This window comes from Alligator sinensis, unplaced genomic scaffold (genome assembly GCF_000455745.1).
Source record: "Alligator sinensis unplaced genomic scaffold, ASM45574v1 scaffold820_1, whole genome shotgun sequence".
NCBI classification, from domain to species: Eukaryota; Metazoa; Chordata; order Crocodylia; family Alligatoridae; genus Alligator; species Alligator sinensis.
In genome coordinates this window covers 1332956-1338403 of record NW_005842428.1, presented here as the reverse complement: position 1 = coordinate 1338403, position 5448 = coordinate 1332956, and the positions used below count along the sequence as shown (strand labels likewise).

Below are 5448 nucleotides of genomic sequence, written 5' to 3'. Positions count from 1 at the left end.
TTATTGGGCAGCACAGTTTGAGGAGGAGGTGAGCAGCCCTCAGTAGTGAAAGAACAGGGCAGGGGTGGGGTGGGCAAAATACAGTTAATGGGGCCGCTAAAAAATTTAGAAAGATGACAGGAGCCAGGGGCAGTAGGACGTAGGGGCTCCTGCAACAGCAACAGCAGGGCCCACCCGGCCTCACCCCTCCAGCCAGAAGCCCCTGCCTAGCCTGTGGGGCTGTTTGTGGCTTCGCTGGCACGGAAAATTCAGGTAAGAAGGGGCGGCGGGGGAGGCAGGGGAGGACCGTGGGGATCACCCCCGTCTGGGGGCCAGGCCGGCTCCTGCTGAGCCTCTGCCCAGCGGGTGGGTAGGAAAGCAGCGGTGGAGGCAGGGGGGGAATGGAAGCAAGTGGTGGGCGGGAGCACAGCAGCCTGCACTGGTGTCCCGGGGCCAGTGCCAGCGGGGCCCAGAGCAGGGCGGTAGGAGTGTGGGCTGTCAGGGGTCTGTGGGGCTGGGCTGGGCTGCACCAGCAGGGAGAAGAGGGAGCTGACCCAGCTCCATAGAGCCCCTGCCAGCAGGGACCCCGTGCTCCTGCCACCCACTCTGGGCCCCGCGCTCCTGCCCAGCTGCTCTTGTTCCCGCATGCCCGCTCACTCCCAGTGCCTCCGCCCCAGCCCCACAGTACAAGTGGGGACCAGCGCACAGCTGCAACCCCATGCGTTTGTTGCAGGGGCTTGCTGTGTTTGCTATAGCTGCCCTCCCAGACCCCACGCTTCACCGCTGCCTCTGCTGCCCTGTGGCTGCTCCACATGGCCACTGCTGCTGCAATGGGCAGCACGGGGGCAGCAGTGAAGCCTAGTCAAAGGCCTTTTTTTAATCCAAGTATATGATGTTGATGTATATACACTAGAGGGTAGGGCTAGGATTCAGAGTGACCAAGACAAATTGGAGGATTGGGACAAAAGGAATCTCATGAGGTTCAACAAGGAAAAGTGCAAAGTTGTGGACTTAGGACGGAACAATTCCATGCACCAGTGCAGGCTGGGGGCTGACTGCTTGGGCAGCAGAGAAGGACCTGGGGGTTACAGTGGACAATCAGCTGACTATGAGCCAACAGTGTGCCCTTGTTGCCAAGGCTAAAGGCATACTGGGCTGAATTGGTAGGTGTGTTGCCAGTACATCAAGGGAAGTGATTATTTCCCTACTCTGACCTTGACACACATACCCACCATTGTCTTGTAAGTGTCATCCAAGTAATATCAGTGGTGAAAGCAGAGTTTACTGGTGTAGCAGATAAGCCTGGGACAAAGTCAAAAGCAGTCCTGTCCATTAACTCAGTTCTGCTAAGAGGTTTGCCTTATAGGACTTCATGCGGTAGCTGAACTACTGGATATTATTCAATACTGCACATGCAATATGGAGTTCCATTAATTATATATATGGTGCCCAAGAGCTGAGGTGTGTTTTCTGACAAGCATGCAGAGATAAACAGATTCCTGAGGAATTACTAGTGGAAGTTGTTAACCAAATCTTCCAAGTTTCTTCCCTTCTGAAGCACTGGATGTTTCGAATCACCTTAGCACAGATGCGTGCATGGGAATGATCTTTTTGACTTCTCATCAGCAGTCCAGCCAAGACAATTAAGGCCTCTGTGAGCTCCTCACCAGTGTAAGCACTGAACCCTATCTCCCAGTTGCAGTTACTGAACCATTCCAGATTTAGTTTTTCTTGCAGCTCTGGAAGGGAGAGTGCCCCTGGTAGCTCCTGTTTGTTGGCTAGAAGCAAGACTGGAACTCCGATCAGGTTTATGTTACCCTGAACTTTCTCCAACTCAGCCATTGCATCTGGCAGCCAGGTTTTGTCAGTACTGTCTAACACAAAGATGAGGGTATCTGTGCCTTCCAGACAGTTCTTGCAGATGGCATGGAGCTTGTCTTGATCACCAACATGACAGAGTCAAGGATATATGACAAGAGGTTTCTAGAGATTCCACAATGAAGCCCACTGGTGGGGACGTTTGCATAACCTCACCACTCTTCAGCTTATACAAGAAGGTAGACTTGATAGCAAAATCCAATGCTAGTATTACAATTCAAGCATCTTTGAATCAAGCCTTGGAGTTCAAAATCCCCATCAGACTGCTGCCGTTAACATTTCAATGAAAACTTGTATATAATAAATTATTCCTTTATTATTCCTTTCCAGAGAGAAATTCTTACTAGAATGAATACAAGTAACACAGGAATAGAGACACAAAGCCTTTGGGGAAGGGGTCCAGTTAGCCACCAACTTATGTCTGAGATCCAAGCAAGTCCAAAGTATGAAAGTTTGCTGAAGGAACAAACAATCAGCTTTTCACTGTAACTAGAGCGAGGTAAGTTATATTATTTATGAGGTATGGAGCAGAGCCAATAAATGTGGTCTGAAATAACAAATGGCTTCCGTATTAGTATTTTCTGCCTCTAAGTTCCATTTTCATCTGCAACCCGAAATTACTCAGAGTTAGGGCATAAATGGAGTCAACATCTTGCCAAAACAGTTGGGGAGACTATACAGCTAGTTTCTTCCTCCTCCTCCTGTGTACAGAAATAGGCGACCTTTTGCCTATTGTTCTGACTGGGGTAATCCCCTCCATCAGAAGACAAAGAGGAAACTAAACCAGGGGCTGTCAACCCAGGGTATGCAGACCCCCGGGGGTATTTTGAAAGGTCCTGAGTGGTATGTGTGGGTGGGGACGGAGCGCCACCACCTCACAGAAGCAGGACCGGGGTGGGGCAAGAGCAGTGGCACTCCTCTGAAGGCCGCATAGGCAATGCCTGGCCAGCCGGACACAGACAGGGAAGCTTGCATGCGGTGACTACCAGAGCCATTCACCCCCCTGTGCCGCTGCTCCGTGTGTGGCCACTACCACCCGACTCCTGCTCTGCAACTGGCTGCCGCTACCCTCCCCCCACCCCACTCCACGACCAGCTGCCAGTACCCCCCACCCTCCACTTTGCGACCGGGTGCCGGGGGTACACTGCTCAAAAAAGGTTGAAAACCCCTGAACTATTGCAAAGCAAGTGTCCCTGCTGGCAAGTGCTGAATCAGAAACTGAGGTAGATCATTGTTTTAGAGCAGAGGCAGGCAATTATAGTAGGCGGAGAGACACTTACTGAGTTTTGGCAAGCCATCAAGGGCTGCGTGACAGGCAGCCAGGGGCATATACATATTCATTTTCTAAATTTTTAAGGGCCCTGCGGGCTGGATAGAATGGCCTGGCAGGTCACATTCGGCCCGTGGGCTGCATTTTGCCCACCCCTGCTTTAGACTATCATTAAGAGGCAGTCATAAAGCTACTTAGCCACTCCTGGGTTAAAATGAATAAAATAATCTTCCCAACTGCAGCAGCTTTCATTCACCAGCTGCTATGTAGACTACAGAGACAGAGATCTAAAAATATATATATGAATGAGGTTTTAAATAACTCATTAAAATGTGATCAGCAAAAACCCTCTCCCTAAGATGGAAAGGCTCTAAGTGCTTTATAGCAAATCTGACATGAGTGAGATGGGGCCAATATTCTGACAAAAGCAGATACCATACTATCCTTTAAATCAATGCACTGATTAGACAGACACAACCTGAGTATATGTGCTACAGGAATGGTGGGACAAATACAAGGAAATTTTATGCTACTGAAATATATTGTGGGGTCACTCAGACAAGTGCTATTGCTAGCAGTTGTACGGTATGCCAGCAAAATAGGTATCTAACATTATATGGCAAGATTTGCATGTTAAAACTGCTCAAATGCACACAGAACACAGCCAACCACAATAGCTGTTTTGGTTACAGTACCACTGGAGAGCTTTCGTTTTCTATCCACCCTTGTCTCAACAACAACAAAAAAATGTGATTGGTTTTCCTTTTAAATTGAAGAATTATTTTAAATTCCCTGTTCCCATGGAAGCTGCAACTGTCTCTGGATTTTACCCAAGTAACAGGTCCATACAGCAAGCCACCATTTTTTCTAGTCAGTGAAGGGGAATGATTTTCCTTGTGGAAGCAACTTTCAGATCAACTATAGGGTTCACTTGTAATTGAAGTTACACATATTTTCCCAGTTGAGGCTGTGTGTGTTGCCTTTACAAGCACCTGCATTCTTTGCTGATCCTGTAAGAGGCCAGGGACAAGGAATCAAACAGGGTAGCAGCACAGCACTGAGGGAGTTTAGACACATGCTGAGGGGGTGAGATTTAATTAGAGCAGCTCCAAGAGTTTACAAATACATGGAAAACTATTTCAAGCATGATGTAATGGGATCTTTATTACATCACCTTTTGCTATGCTACAGACATAGGTTTCTTCTGAAATAAGTTAAATAAATCCAGACTAGACAACATCACTGGGATAGAGTTGTGTATAATCTTTTTTACCAATAATACTGTTAATAGTATTCTGCTCCACTTGCCACATAGTCATTGATCACCACCACCACTGTAGTTTTAAAAAGAATGCATTCATTAGTTTATTTTGTAAGACAGAATCATAGAAAATTAGGGTTAAAAGGGACCTCAGGAGGTCATCTAGTCCAATCCCTGCTCAAGGCAGGACCATTCCAGCCAGGGCTTTGTCTAGCCGGGTCTTTAAAAACCTCCAAAGATGGAGATTCTAAAACCTCTTTGAGTCATGTTCCATCCTGTTGGTGTGTTTTGTGCCTGTTAGAGCAAGAGCCACAGGATCTGGCCCATGGAGCCAGATGGCTTTTGCTAATGCTTGTGCCCTTGCAGTAAGGAGATGAACTAATGCCAGGCAGCTTCCAGCTGTATCTGTGCTGTTGCCATTTTCCCCAGCTCTCTGACTATGAGGGTGCAACTCCCAGCTGACCACTACTGATGCACTGCCAAAGCCACCTGGGCTGCATCAAACCATAGTCAGTTGTTCTGGCCTGCGGCTTGTTAAAGGTTACTGGTTTCTGTGTCACAAGATTCCTACTGGACTGGGCCCCTCAGAAAACTTTGGCTCTATTCTGCCTACTTTTTGGATCCTAGGTCTGATCCACGCTATACAGTTCAGTTGGCAAAGCTATGACTTCAGTGTCCACACATTACAGCTCCCTGTGGCAACTAAACTCCTTTCTGTTGACAGAGAAACACCAGCTCTGCAAATGTTAGAAGGCTTCTTCTACACACATTATCAGCGATGCATAGTAGATGTTCTTCTGCTTTCTGCCACCTGTTACAGCCACTTTAAGACCTGGTATATCCCAGGGTGCACTACATGTCTCGCTGGCAGAAATGAAGGGTGGGTGCATACTCTCACGCCTTGCCCGTGGCAGCTGCTGTTTGTCAGCAGAAGTTTTATAATCACCCTCTACCTGGTTTAGGCAGGAGCTTGACATAGCTGTTGAGGCTGAGGCATTTAAGGGCATGCACAGGTCTACAGATGCCTAGGGAAATTCTGAGTAAAAAAAGGGAGGTGCCT

At 48.0% G+C, this 5448-nt stretch overlaps 1 pseudogene; it reads right to left on the bottom strand.

The window, feature by feature from the left end:
• Positions 1 to 1557: 1557 nt before the first annotated feature.
• LOC112551333 lies at positions 1558 to 2116 on the bottom strand (annotated as a pseudogene).
• Between the last annotated feature and the right edge of the window lie 3332 nt (positions 2117 to 5448).